Source organism: Theropithecus gelada, chromosome 2, assembly GCF_003255815.1.
Source record: "Theropithecus gelada isolate Dixy chromosome 2, Tgel_1.0, whole genome shotgun sequence".
NCBI lineage: Eukaryota > Metazoa > Chordata > Mammalia > Primates > Cercopithecidae > Theropithecus > Theropithecus gelada.
In genome coordinates, this window is record NC_037669.1 from 49880605 (window position 1) to 49896387 (window position 15783).

A 15783-nucleotide genomic window follows, 5' to 3' on the forward strand; every position below is an offset into this window, starting at 1 on the left:
CATTCAAAAATATAATATTAAAATATTTGTCAAATCTTTCTTCTTTCATTTTCAGTTAATATTAACCATTATTTGCTGGGTGGGGAGGGGGGTAGGTAACTAGTTATACTGTTACCTTTAAGTTAATGGTTGATCTAAAAATCTGAAAAATCTGCTCACCATTTTTACTGGTTTAAACTGGCATATGTATACTTAGTTTTGTTTTAAAAATCCTCTATGAATGTAAATTTGTGTCTTTGCCCTAGAAATATGAGCATTATTAAAAAATGTGAATCTCAACCTTTAGGCTCCTGGTTGCAGTAGGACCCATGGTTAATCGGAGCTTTGGAAGTGAACACACCTGCATTAACATCTTGTCCTGCTACAGAGTGCCTTTGGCTAATTACCTATTTTTTGAGACTTGGTTTCCTTACCTACTAAATGGGAATACTGGTAGTACCAACCTCAGACAGTTATTGTGAGGATTAAAGCCCTAGGATAGGGCATAGTACAGAATGAATGGCCAAAGTATGCTATTAGTGTTGTAGCTTTACTATGCATTTCATGTCAAGTTGCCAGCACATACCAAGCTACTTAATGCCTACGTCCTTTTACATAGGTTTCTGACTTAGGATGCTCTCCCCAGAATCTGTCACAAAGTTCCCCGTCCCACTTACCTGGGTCTGACAAATGCTTACTCATCATGGAAAACCCACCTCCAGGATCAAATCCCTCACATGGAATTATACTTCTCAACCTATTTTATAATAACTTCTTAACCAGGCCTCGAGATCACTAAAGGAACAACCCATGACTCATTCACCCCCATATATCTCAGCACTTAGTACAATCCCTGGTCCATGGCAAATGGTCAATGACTGCTAAATGGACATAATCAGCCTTCTACTATTCCACAGTATTAACAAACAATCAAGTGTATGAGAAACTGAGAGACTTGGGAGTTTAAACTATATCTACAAGGTTCAATAAGAATCAGATTCTACCAGTTTTTGGTTCAAAGTAAAAGTTCAAGTCACCTTATTAAAAGCAGATAGGCCACCCTACTCATGCAAAAAAAAAAAAAAAGTTACAAATAAACGTTCTTGTCATTTTTTTTCTTCCATGACAGCACCCTAGGACATATCACATGCTGACCTACCTCCAAGGGACTGTTTTGAAAAAACTGAGCACACTGATTTTTCTTTCCTTTCAAAAGTGAGGGTGCCAGCTATTGTGCTAGCCCCTGTCACTCACCTCAGCCACCTGCTGGGTCCCCACTCTGTGCTGAACCAGCCCCTCCATATTTGTAGCCATGGTGAAGCAAGATCATTAGAGAACCTGTTTGGAAAGATGTAGCAACTTCTATCAGGTGGGGAGAAACCAGGCTACTTGATAAATATTAGTAATCAAAACTCATCTTTGGTACTGTCTTGTGTGGATTTTGCCCTCTGTAGCACACAGACCTAGCAGGCTAGACATAGCTGTATATACTGCACCAGCTCCTTCAGTTACAGGTACCAAAATTAATTTGTAGAAACATTTCAATTTAGAAACTTCCACTGACAAATACAGACAAAGATGAATTTGGAAATTTATCAGGTCTCCAGGGTTGTAACAGCTTGGTTTACCTCTCAGAGAGGTGGGAATCACACCTTTTTGGATAGCTCCCTGTCACACTATGCTAAATAAGGAGGTGGGTATCTGAGAAAGGTGCGACATCAACTCTGGATAGAGTCCTAGATTACTATCATCAACCATACTTCTTTTAGTAGTGGCGAAGTGAAGTAAAACCCTGCTTGGTGCTAACATACCTCACTCATAGGTTGAAAGGCAAATACTATCACTAACAAAGCAAGAAGCAAAGAGACTGCATTACTAAAGTGTGCCAACAAGAATATGGTACCCATACATATATTTATTTATATTAAATCCTCATTAAATTACAAAACTAGATAATTAGGCTTTCTACTAGCAGCAAAAATAGATTTGATGTCATTATTTGTAAAAATTTAGAAAGATCATCTAAAGATCAAAGAGTGTGCTGGTCCCCTGGGTCAAGACATTTGAGTACCAGCATTGCTGAAGGAGCAGACACCTGGTCTCTTCCGGTCATGAGACAGCTCTCCTGAATAATTCCTAAGCCCTTTCAAAGGCTCTACCACAAAGAATTCAGTAAAATCTAGACCCAATTCCTGGACAATTCACTACTGACTGTGTAGGTCCCATGGTCCACAGGAGAACAAAGCTCAAATCTATTTCCAAAATTCAGATATAAAAACTATATAGTATTACTGAGTGTGCAATATAGAAGAATACAGTTCACTTGCCTGCTCTCTCTCAATCACAAAGTGGATTATCTTGCAATGCAATTTTACAAAATATTTTTCTGTAGTTCCTATCTAAAGTATTATAAACATTGCTGTCTATGAAGCTTTTTAACTCTCTGGTAACTTTCTACATCATTCTATTTATTATTAGATAGCCACCTCTATTATGATAATTCGAATTCACATATTTTATTGCCAAAATGCTAAGAGAAAGAAACAGGAAGATGAAACTGTGACTGACAAATAAGAAAGACCTGGCTCCTGCCTTCAATGAGTCAAAATCCTTGACAGCAGATACTGTACCAACTGCTACAATGACACCAGACCACCAGTATCAGTGATTCATTTTCACAAAATATGACTAGGTCTGAAATTGAGGAGGTCATGTTTATTCTTTTAATAGATGGTAAAAACTTAACTTTTACTTGTTTCTAGAAAAAAACACAAAGACACATTTTGGTCTTTTTTTCTTGCTATAGTTTGGTTACAACTAATGGAGATGGAAGGAAAAGGCATCTTTAAGTGTACCAGAAAAGTCAACTGACTTGTTAAAAATGCAAGTATTACATGTAAAAGTCTAGAGTTCGATTCTTCCTCAAAATAGAAAATAAGAATTTTTAAAGAAATGGATAACGAAAAGGTACATTAAAAAAAATAAATCTAAACATGTGGCTGCAACTAATAATTTTTATCACTTTTAGATGTCAATAAAATTTCTCCTCTGTTATTAACAATGCAAGAAATATGTGAATTTGAATTATTACAGAAATACTGTTAAGAAAATATTATTGAATAGTATAGAAACAACAGAATACTAGAAAGGTGTATCTTTCTATTGGGTTCCCTAAAAGAGGTGGCTTGATACATCAAATTATGAGTCAAAGTGGATTTTATAGATGACAATCTGATTTAATGGAGGCCTAGTACAGAAACCTTTCTGTAATAATTCACTTTAACACTAAATTTGCAGGATCAATCAACTTCAGGTAGGGCTTAGGATCCCAAGATAAATCTAACAACAGGTGACTACAAATATTATGTCACAGAGAAGCAGCAGTAAATCTGTTTAAATTTAGAAAAGCTAAGTATTCTGGACATTAATGTTTTGTTGGTATGTTATAAATATCTTCACCCTCTCTGTGGTTCATCTGTTTACTTTAAGGCGTCTTTTGATGAATAGAAGTCCTTAAATTTAATAAGGCTAAATTTATCCCTATTTTCTTTTACAGTTTGTACTTTATGAAAATCCTGTCCTATCCCAGGAATATAATTGTATATATTTTCTTAGAAATGTGAGTTTTGCCCCTCATATTTAAGTCCTCAATCCATCTGCAAATTGATTCTTGAATTTGATGAGAAATAAGGATACAACTAATTTTTTTCCCATGTAGATAATCCATTTTCCATTTTCTGTTCAAGAAATAGTTCTGGAAAATCGATTATCTACATGGGGAAAATCTATCCTTTTCCCCACTGATCTGAAATGCCATGTCTGCCATATCTCTGTTTTTCCTATATATGTGGATATAACTGTAGGTTCTCTATTCTATTCCACTAAGTTCTCTTTGTCTTTCTCTTGGTCACCAACACTATCTTTTTACTGCAGTGTTAGCGTAAGTCTTGCTCTCTGATAGGACAAGTGCCCCCCACCTTGTTCTCCCACACCAACTTCCTGGATCATCTTAAACGCCTCTCTTTATACACTTGAATTGAGCAGCAACCTTTCTTTATACACTTGAATTCTTACAATTCTTGATCTCACTGTTGGTTTTCTGCCTTCAAAGCAGCGTCAGGCATCATCAACAGCAGCTTTGGAAGCCGCTTAAAAATGAATAAGGAGGAATGTGCACCTTCTGGAAAAACAAGCAGAAACAAAAAAATGAGACTAAGAGTGAGAGAGAAATTGAAAGAGAAACTATGTTAAAGCAAGTGCTTTCAATAAAGACTTAAATCCAATCAGAGGAGGTAGGTGAGAAGTAGTTTCAAAAAATACTTTCTATTACTTTTGAAAATAAGTCACAAACCATATCCTATTCTCATACATAAAAAAGGAAGACAGAGGCTTTTTCTTCCAGGATATCACAATGTAAGAAGTAAAACAAAATCCTCAAGTGATGTCAGGGAAGTGGGGCAGGGTGGACATTTAACTAAAATGCACCCAGACTAAAAAGGTAACATCAGGGGATAAGACTCTCACCTGAGAGCTTCTCTCACTGCTACCGCAGCCATAGGCGGTCCTAGAGACAGAAAGATCACACAGTGAGAAGGAAGGTCATACATCTTTGAAAAAGTACCACCAGACAATGGCTATCAATTAGGAGATGTCCCACTAGAATAAGAGACTCCAAGGAACAGTGGGTTGTGTCTATATGTAGTTTGAAAAACTATCTTCACTAGCACAATTTTATATGTATATATTTTTTGAGACAGAGTCTTGCTCTATTGCCAGGCTGGAGTGCAGGGGCGCGATGTCGGCTCACTGCAACCTCCGACTTCCTGGTTCAAGCAATTCTCCTGCCGCAGCTTCCGAGTAGCTGGGATTACAGGCATGCGCCACCACACCCAGCTAATGTTTGTATTTTTAGTAGAGACGGGGTTTCACCATGTTGGCCAGGATGGTCTCAATCTCCTGACCTCGTGATCCGCCCACCTCAGCCTCCCAAAGTGCTGGGATTACAGGCGTGAGCCACCACGCCCGGCCAATCTGGAAAAAAAAAGAAAAAAGAAAAACAGAAAAAAAAAAAATCCTATGTTTTGCCACTATAAAGTATAGAAATAAAGCTTTTAAAAACAACCTTCTTGGCTGGTAGAGCCAAGCATAACACTAACAGCAGTAACTAACACTAAGTGGTTACTACACACAGGCATTATATTAACAAGCACTGTGGACAGAACACTAAACTCGCTTTTGGTACAGAAACTTGAGTCTTAAAGGCTAGTACTTGACCCATTCAGTTTATCAACCCTCAAAGACTGCTTCCCACCCCCACAATAATGTTTAGGGGAAAGAACCTGATTAGCTACCAAAAGAAGTATAATACTGAGTACCTTCAGTTAAAAAAGAAAAAGTGCTACAGAAGATCTTCCTCTGGTGATTTTACTAATCAAGTCCAACCACCTCCATCAGTGCTTATTAAGTAACTGCCATGAACTTGGCACGATGAACTGACTGCTGAGAATGAACAACAACAAAGAGGAGGAAGAGGAAAATAAACAGTCCTTGTTCTTGATGAACTTATGAAGGAAACTGAAGTATCTATGCAAAGTAAATGCTATGAATGTCCCAGGGAAAACACATTTCTCTCTGCCTGTGAGAACCAATGAAAATGTTACAGGAGAGGAATTGTTTAACCTAGGTCTCGAAGGAAAAATGGAAACTTAGCAAGGAAAGACAGATGGATGACAAGAGAGTTCTAAGCAGAGAGGACAGCTCATACGAAACTGGCAGGTATGAGGAAGAATGGCCTATTTGAGGAATGGCACACAATATGGTTTGGAATTATTACAGAGACCAGGGAAGGAGAGAGGCTGACACGGTAGACAAGAGAGAATTATCAGGAGTTTGGCAGAAAAATGATGCACTCATATCTGGATCTTAAAAAAAAAAAAATTTAGACTGCAGTGTGGAAACGATAGAAAAGACAGAGACTGTAGACGGGAGGCCCGTTAGGAAGTGGTAGCAATAGTAAAGTCTAGAGATGAAGGCGGATTCTTAAAGTAGTATGTTTTTCCTGGATAGCACAAAAATGACAACAGGGCACAGTATAAAAAAACTATTTCATATCCAGCCTGGGCAACATCATGAGACCTTATCTCTAAAAAAAAAAACTGTAATACAGACCATAGAATGATAGCAGTAAATCATACTTGGCTGACCTTATGTCATAGGTTTTATAAGAAATTCTTTCAAATCCAAGTGGATCAATATCACCCTATCAACAACAAAGAAGCAGAGAACACAACAATGACTTTGAATTAGCTCTTCCAGGCTCAAAGTGATAGCTAACTAAACCTTGCAACCAGAGTTTCTTTAGTGAAGTAGGGCACAGACTTCACTGCAGTGAAAAGCTGGGCTCTGAAAACACCTGAATCTCCAGTTTCAGATAACAATGAACAAGTCCTGGGACAAGGAGACTCTGCCTTCATTAACGGGAATGAGTGAGCCTGCCTTTCCCTCCACAATCAACCGGTTCAAATCATCCATATTTATGTTACATGGCTTATAAATATAACATGCAATGTATCTACAGTCTTGGTATTTCCTTAGCTAAACAACTATATTGGGTTCTGAGGCTCAGGCACTAAGCCAATTTCTCAGATACTGACCATATGAGGTTACCATGAAGATTAGATCTTAAATGTGTATGCGTTGTGCTTGGGACATAGAAATGCAACACATGGTAGCTATTATTGGTGAAAGGTGATGGTGCCACTTTTCCTTTCTCAAAGAAATCTGAAAGTAACTCAAACTGTAAAACGTGTATTATGATTAGGAATAGGTCTCTCATTTTGACATAAGGCTCACGTGAAATTTAACTATATACACATGGAAGTAGTGTAAACACACACATACAGCCAGGCACAGGGGCTCACATCTGTAATCCCAGCATTCTGGGAGGCCGAGGCAGGTGGATTACCTGAGGTCAGGAGCTCGAGAACAGCCTGACCAACATGGAGAAGCTCCATCTCTACTAAAAATACAAAATGAGCCAGGCATGGTGGCATATGCCTGTAATCCCAGCTGTTTGAGGCTGAGGCAGGAGAATGGCTTGAACCCAGGAGGCAGAGGTTGCAGTGAGCTGAGATTGAGCCACTGCACTTCAGCCTGGGCAACAAGAGTAAAACTCTGTCTCAAAAAATAAATTAAAAAACACACACACACACACACACACACACACACACAAAGCATTTGTAATTTGCCCTGTTAAACCGTACAACTGGGTAAAACAATGGGGCTAAATTTGGATAAAATCTTACAAATATTTAAAAATAAACCAATACCTAATAACTACTTGCAAAATAGTACTGGGCATAAAACTTTTGATAGGTACAAGGTATTCAGTATAAGTCTAATTATTCTGATTGTCAGAAGTCTGTTCATATTCATGGGAGAATAAAAATGGAAGGATTTAGACAGCCTGAGAGAGGATAAAAAATAAGAAATACATAGCTTGAAACTTGCAATCATAGATCAAGACTTCAAAGTAGAAAATGAAATTCAAGTGGCAAGTTTAGTGTAATACAAATGTTCATCAACAGAAAAGATACTCACTGGGATGCCTCTAAGGTTAAGTTTAGCTATACTTCCTGTCAATGGAAAGCCAGCTATTATTTAGACTCAAAGTTTACTTAGCTTTAGGGTCAGGTAGTTTCTTGTCCATTGTGCCCCTCCATAGGACAGTTATTTCTTCCATATCCAAAGTCTGAACTGTAAAACAGGGCAGCAATGATATGTATATGCTAGAAGTGGCAAGGCGGGGTGAGTGACTAGTAGGGAAGAGAAGTGGCTTTCACCTAAATGAAGTTCTTACATATTTATAGTACCAGGGCAGTTCTACGATTTTCTGTGTGGATACCTCCCCCAAAAAAGTCACTGTATACTGTGGATGATATTTTCTCATCCTACCAAGAGCCCAAGTGTAAGGGTGTTGTGGACTTTCTTCATATCTATCAGTAAGAGCCAGGGTAGATGGATGGAAGGAAAGCAGGATAAATTCACTGGGTATCTATGATGTGCTTTAAATCAAACTAGGCATGATTTAATCCTTAGCATACCTTCTGAGTATGTAGTATTGGCTCACCAATGAAGACGGAAAAAACTGAGACTCAGCACTTACAACCTGTTTCAAATCATCCAGCTAGTAAGTGATGGAGCTAGGATTCCAACTCAGGCCTCTCTGACTCTAAAATTGCAGCATTCCCTCTAGATCACAGTGCCCTTCAAAATAATTTCCCAGAAAAAAGGAAGTTAAGGAGGGAATGAAAAAAAAAAAGTGACAGGAAAGAATTATCTATGGGAACAAACTGCTTACATCAATAAGCTAGATCATTTAACAACTGATATACACAACCACTAAGTCCTAATATGTGACTTATGTTTCAGTATTGCTAAGGATATTTTTGAGGCTGCTCCACCCAGGTAGTACCATGGCAGTTCTTTTAGAACCTTGAACGCATTCTTCCCTTAAAACTTAACCTACATGATAATCACATTAATTAAAATAGTGAAGATAATTTTACTATCTTAAGTAAAACTTTTTACTTAACTACAACACGCAAATACAAAAGGGCACAAATCACCCAGGCTCAGTGGCTCCTGCCTGTAATCCTAGCACTTTGGGAGGCCGAGGTGGGTGGATTGCCTGAGCTCAGGAGTTCAAGACCAGCCTGGGCAACATGGTGAAAACCTGTCTCTACTAAAATACAAAAATTAGCTGGGCATGGTGGCACACGCGTGTAGTTCCAGCTACTCAGGAGGCTATGGCACGAGAATCCTTTGAACCTGGGAGGCGGAGATTGCAGTGAATCAAGATCGCACCACTGCACTCCGACCTGGGCAGCAGAGGGAGACTCCATTCCAAAAAACAAAAACAAAAAAGGCACAAATCATAAATGAACAGTTTGATAAATTTTCACTAACTGAACACACAGAACACACATGTAAATGCCACTCAGATCAGAAAACAAGACATTACCAATACCCCCAAAAGTCCCTCTCACACCCCTTCCCATAGTCATTGACTTCTCTTCTCTCTCCTGACTTTTATACTATTGGCATTACTTTATAATAACACTGCACTGTTTATAATACACTTTTTGGTGTGTCTGGCTTCCTTTGCCCAACATTATTTTTGTAATAACCATGAGAAGTGAATCCGTTTTCACTGTTGTACAGTATTCTAATATATGAATATGCTCAATTTATTTCTCCATTCTATAGCTGATGAACATTTAGATTGTTTCTAGTTTGGAGTCCGTACGATTAGTGCTCCTATGAGCATTTTCACACATGCCTTTTGATGCACTATCTTTTCTTTGTTTGAAAATTTTACTATTTTTAACAATTAACTGCTTTACTTTTATCTATTTTTAATTTTTATTCTCAAGAAAGTACATTGCTTACTTCTTTAGAAAAGAGATATATTACAAATTTACATTTTATTTTTAAAAATCTGTATTATATTAAATAAGTCAACAACACAGTCTAATTATTAGCCTTTCCAGTTAAGAGCTGATATATACTTTGTGACATCTGCTTTTAGTCTTGGTAAAGCAATCAATTAAAAGACGATTTTTCAGTAATTCCAGGGTTAGTCCATCTTATCGGCCTAATAAAAAGATGTATCATTACAGACACCATAGTGGGGGGAAAGGGGAAAAGAACGAGTGTGGTACAAATGACATACCCAAAATGTTCTAGAAATAATACCTAATCAGACTCACTATACAACAAACACCACTGGAGGAAAATCAGCATGAAGCCTGCTAGTATTGTGTAACTTCTCAAGAGCCATCCAGCCTCAGCTTTTTTTTTTTTTTTTTTGAGATGAAGTCTCGCACTGTCGCCCAGCTGGAGTGCAGTGGTGTCATCTCAGCTCACTGCAACCTCCACCTCCCAGGTTCAAGCGATTCTCCTGCCTCAGCCTCCCGAGTAGCTGGGATTACAGGTGCCCGCCACCACGCCCTGCTAATTTTTTGTACTTTTAGTAGAGACAGGGTTTCACTATGTTGGCCAGGCTGGTCTTGAACTCCTGACCTAGTGATCCACCTGCCTTGGCCTCCCAAAGTGCTGGGATTACAGGGGTGAGCCACCATGCCAGGCCGTACATGTATCTTTCTTTTCAAGAAACATCAGTGGGCAGTCAGGTAGGAAACTTTTCTCCCCTGCATAGCTTTTATCAATATATGAACAACAAAGGTAAACAAAGCGGCTCCCTGTAAAACCAGGAAGCCTTCAAGCTTGAGTCTAGCCCTACCAGCCTCTCATTTCTCCTCTTCAGTTTTCAGTAGCCGTGAGACCTTTTCTCATACCTCTCACTAACCCAAACAGGGGGAAATATTCTTTTACACTTGGGCTCTTGGAATGAAATTTCTCTCCATCTATATGTTAACATTTCAGGGATTAAAATCTTTGGGGTTATTGTTATTATGGAATAGAAACTTTCACCTCCTATTAAAGGACTTCATGCCTCTTATTATAGTGGAGGAAGTACTTTTTATTGCCCCTAAAAAATCACGCTTTGCCCCTGAGGCTGACTTTTATCATTACAGGCCAACTGGAGTCCAAGGGTAACTCAGAAAAAACAGTTAAGTGTCTGAGCTAGCCTATTCCCTTTCTGTCCTTAACAATTCACCTCCCATCCTTCTATTCTAAGACTTCCAGGTACCAGGGGTCTGCATCTGCATTTATTGTCCCCTTAACAAATGCCTATGCCAATGTCCTGATCTGGCTTTCATCCCTCTACTCATTCCCACTCCCCATCATTTTTGAGCTGTGCTAGTTGAGCTGCTCCCAGGCAGTTCTTCCGTTTGGTATAGAGCTCCTGCTGCTTTACTCTCCAGCGCTCAGGACCTGACGTGAGCAAGGGGAGTATGCCTGCTACCTCGGGTAGCAGTAGTGGGATATGGGGAAAGAATGGCGGGATGGGAGAGAATGACAGAGAATCTCAGCCTCTGGCATGTTAGGTTGAAGACAAGCAAACCTCCAACGAATAAGGAAGAACATATCTTTTACAATGTGTAACAGGAGCACAAATGTATCCATTAGGTTAAAGATGATGATCACACAGGGAAGAAAAAAGGCATCATTTAAGGCCCTCATAATTAGCAATAAAGTAAAAAGAGGTAAACGAAAATCTAGCAGAGGATTCTTACGTCAAGCATGAGGCTGGACTTGAGGTCTAAGACCACTCCCAATTCTGAGATTCTAGGATTCCTTCATAGACTCCCCCTGTGTGGTATTTATTAAGATGATACTTGTATAGGAGATGCTTTGGGACTAAAGGAGCATATGGCTTATAGATAAGAGAACTCAACAACAAAAATCCCAACGGAGGGCCCTCGATACGTGGAGACACTCAGGCAGCTAGACACAGGAGCCCAGTGGCTCAGTGCCACGGCTGAAGACAGGGCTGCTCCACAAAGACTTATCTCCCTTGTTCTCAGAGTCATTCAGACAACAAGTATCCACTATCCTTGGCCCCAAACTCAATGCTAGCTCCCACCTCCCTGTTTGACAAATGGAGAATTACAAGCCTCAGAGAGGCTACCAACTCCAGGTTCTGAAGCCAGGCCTTTCTGCCTTCATAGCACAAGCTCTGTCACTGCACCGCCCTGCCACGTCACTCCTTGAAAGTCACTGTGAATACAACTACTGAAAGCAATAAATAACTTAATGGTGTAAGACAATACATAGCTGTTTTACTAAACTAGCAGTTATTTGGTTACCCTGAGTAATTAGCTCAAGGAATCCAAGTGTTGAATTGAAAAAGTGATACCAAAAATCTTTGAGCAAGACAGAAAAAAAAATCCAAAAATAAATAGTTAAACTATTATTATTTTTAAAATACCATAACAATATCTTATTTTAAAAGTTTTACAATATAAATTAAGTTAATACAAATGTTTTATTTACCACACTTTCAAGTACAAACTTGACGTATACTTAACAAAATTGGCTTTTTACCTTGGTAAAGCAATTAAAAAGCGATTTTCAATAATTTCATTAAATGAATCAATTTATCTTTAGAAAGATAAACATCCCAAATTAATGGCTACAGAGACTTTCAATTCCCAACTCCCTGCGAACCCACTGAAGGCTTCTTCCTTGCTCTCCAATCCCCTGTGATGGTGAGACAAAAATCAGAATATTTGATTTCAAGTAAATTATGTTAGCTTGGTGCTTTGTTTCTTCAGTTAAAGTAAATAACATAATTATGTTTGGGTTATTTATTTCTTCACATATGAACTTACTAACTTTCATGTAGTTAAACTTGTAATTCAATCATAAAAAAATTAGTGGGAAAAATTATTGAAATGGGTCATTTTATCCATAGTTATGCCTCCAGGCAGTGGCATATCTGTCAGAAATCACTTCCTAAATTCAACCAAATATCATAACATGCTTATTATTGCTGGCAGTGCTATCTGAATTGCCAAAGAGGCTCACATAAAAGGTATCCATCAATACACACCAATTTAGTTATCAATGACATCATAAATTATCAACAATTCATTCAACAAATAGTACCAGGCACTCTTCTAAGTGCTGGATAAGTAATGGTGAACAAAATGTATTCCTGCTCTCACAACTTACAGTGTGGTGAGGACAGACATTAATCAAATAATCACAGAGTGTGTAATTACAAAGTGAGATAAAGGTTATAAAGAAAAGAAACAATAAAAAGAATCTGATCTAGACTGGCAATGGGGATTAGGGAGGACTTCCCTGAAGAAGCGATGCTTGAACCAATAGCTGAGGTAGGGTGGGGGTAGGGGGTAAGCTTACACTGTCAGTTACACTGGTCAAGGAAGTTGAAGGCAGGCCAGTGTGTCTAGAGCACAGGGAGCCAGGCACCACAGAAAAGAAAATAATGAAAAGCGTTGGAAAGATTTTTAAACATGGAACAGGAAGCCTCTGCCATTACGTGGGTTCTGGTGGGGCCTGAACGACATACTGCCTGTAAGACAGTTTTATAAATCATAAAGCACCCTATACTTTGGTTAGTACTATTTAGCTCCACTATTTTGTTTTCTAAACTTTTGTCCTGGATGCCATGTAACTAACTGAAAGCATAGAGCCAAAACTATTATCTCGGTGTTCGAATCTATTGCTTTTGCTCCTACACCACACTGCATAAAAATTTCATTGTTTGTATCACTTAGCGCAATGTCTATACCAGTACTTCATAATGACAATAACTCTATTTACACAGTATTTACTACACGTCAGGCACTTTTCTAAGCTCTATTATTTACATTAACTCATTTAATCTTCAGTTCTAGAAGGAAGGTTCTATTATTGTCCAGATGAGGACAGCGAGGCTAGGAAAGGTAGCTTTCCTAGCAAAATCACACTGCTACTAAAAGTTGGGAGTTGCTAACCACAACACTAAAACATTTTATGTCTGTGTATGTATGTGTATACATATCTCTATCTCGAGAGAGAGAGACAACTCACACACAGAGAATTATATTCAACTCCAGCCTGGGCGACAGAGTGAGACTCTGGTCTCAATCAATCAATCAATCATATTCACGTTTGAGGACCAGTGTCTTAGTCATTTTTGTATTCCCAGCCTAGCACATAGTGCCTAGAGTATTCGTAGCACTCAGGAAATACTGATGAATTGAAAATATATATAAGAGGCTGACGAAGGATTTGAATCTGGAAGTAAAGTGAGTTTCTGAGGCCCTCCTCCCAAGTCTTGTATTCATCAGCAAATCATATGAAGGTTGTATCTTTATCGACTTTCTTATTATTATATTGAAGATTTGTTTCTCACTACCGTTGCTATTATTTCACAGCCTTTGGCCTGGAGACAGAGTGGGATAATGGACAATTACTAGTTTCAACCAACTCTCCAGCCACAAGCAGCCAGTTCTCGTCACATCAAATGATCTTCCTCCAGGGCCGTTACATGGGCTGTCCTGTCTGGAATGCCATTCCTTCCTCAGGTTCCTCTGTTCAAACATCAATTGCTCAGAGAGGCCACCCTGACCATTCCATCTAAATTAATGCCTCAGGTCTTCTTCAGCAGGTCATTTGGCTTCTTTTCTTTCACAGAACTTATGACTCTCTGGAATTATTTCTTTGTCTATTCACCTCCCAGCCCCCAACTCTAGTAAGGGCAGGAGTCTTGTACAGCTGGTTCTCCAGATGTACCCTCAGTGCCTTAAAAACTAAGTCAACATGTATTCAGTGAACGAATGAGAAGAGAATCACCCCCGAATTGTGCTCTCTCAAACCCTAAATACCCTTAAGCTTGCCTCCCTTGGTGGCGTAATCCCATTTTTAACAATAACACCATTTCCAAGTGACTCTGAGGCTCGCAAAGCAGCGTTGACTCCATTTTCTGAGAACAGCCCCACAAACAATGCTCAGAAGGGAGGTCCGGCCTGGCAAGAACGCCCATGCTACCCATTTACAGTAGATAACATTGAGCTTCATTAGGGGATGCGCCAAGGCCGCGCCGAAATGACGAGCAGGAGCCCTGAAAGGTGTCCTGGTTCCGAAAACCTCTTCCCATGAGAGCGCATCGTGGACTCGAAATGCTTCATCACCTTTATTACTATTGTTCTTCTGTACTCATTCTGGACGCGTTCCAGGCGGAGGGAAGCCGCCCACCTCCAGACCCAGGGCCGGCGGGTGCCGGCCTCTCCACCCGGCCGCGCCCCTCGCGCCCCGCCCCCGGCCCCGCCCCCGCCGACCCGGCCCCACTCCGCGCCCTGGCCTCTACTCCCGCCCCGCCAGGGCTCCCGCGCCCCACAAGGACCGCCCCCTTCCGCCATAGCCAATCAGCAAAGATCAGGGGGGCGGTGCCACAGGGCCCGACCCTCCTACCCGGGCGCCAATTGGTCAGCCCATCAGTCGCTCACGAGGTCGCGCCTCGCACCCGCCTTCCTCCTTTTCCTTTACCCTCCCCTTCAGAAAAAACGGCGGTTGGGCTCAGGCGGCCGCCAAAAGCGGACTAGAAGCGGAGGGGTGAAAAGCCCGGGAGAGAGGGAAGAAGGGACTGCAGGAGGGAGGAGGAGAATAAGGAGGAAGGGAGCCCGCCCAGCCGGAGCCATCTCCGTCGAGAACAAAATGGCGGCGCTGGCGGAGGGCCAACTGTGAGGCGGGGCCGCGGCCATTCCCCCTCCGCCCCCACCCTTGCGCCGGCCGGGCCGGTCAGGGGGAACCCGCTCGCTTCGCCCGGCCGCGGGCGGGGAGGGGAGGGGAGCGGCCCGGCCCACTATGCAAAGCGCCGGGCGCCGCCGCCGCCGCCACCCCGTGGCAAAGGTAAAAGGGTCAGGTTCAGCCGCCGCCGCGGCGCCTCCATGTCCGCGCGCCAGGCCCGCCCCCTCCGCCGTCGCCCCGGGCCCGCCCGACCCTCCTTCAATTTTACCTCAGGATTTGGCGCCAAAGCGGCCTCGAAGCGGGTCCCGTGTCTGCGGCGGGCGGCCCCCGGCGCGGAGGGCAGGGCGAGGGGAGCCCGGGCTCCCGGCGTCGGCGGATGGCGGGAGCCCGGCGGCCGCGGGCTCACGGAGCAGCGGGCGAGAGACGAGACGTCGAGGTGGGAGCGGGGTGGCGGGGACGGGCCCGGGGCGCCGCCGGGGTCGCGGAGAAGGGGGGGTTTGTTATTGTTTTTGTCAGTGAAAGGTCAGAGTTCGTGACCCCGGTGCCGCCGCCGCCGCCGCCCGCGCGCTGGTAGGAGGAGGGCGAATGTTCTTCTTCCTCTTCCCAGCGCCAGCCTCGCCGCGGCGGCGGGGGGCGGGC

General features: G+C 41.6%; 1 protein-coding gene across 2 annotated transcripts in view; it reads right to left on the reverse strand.

The window, feature by feature from the left end:
• The window catches only part of NR2C2 (nuclear receptor subfamily 2 group C member 2), a 100492-nt gene extending 84709 nt beyond the window's left edge, over window positions 1-15783 (reverse strand). For both annotated transcript variants that reach the window (XM_025374749.1, XM_025374748.1), the window contains exon 1: window positions 15413-15783. The gene's annotated coding sequence lies outside the window, so the exon portion shown is untranslated. The remainder of the gene's footprint in view (window positions 1-15412) is intronic.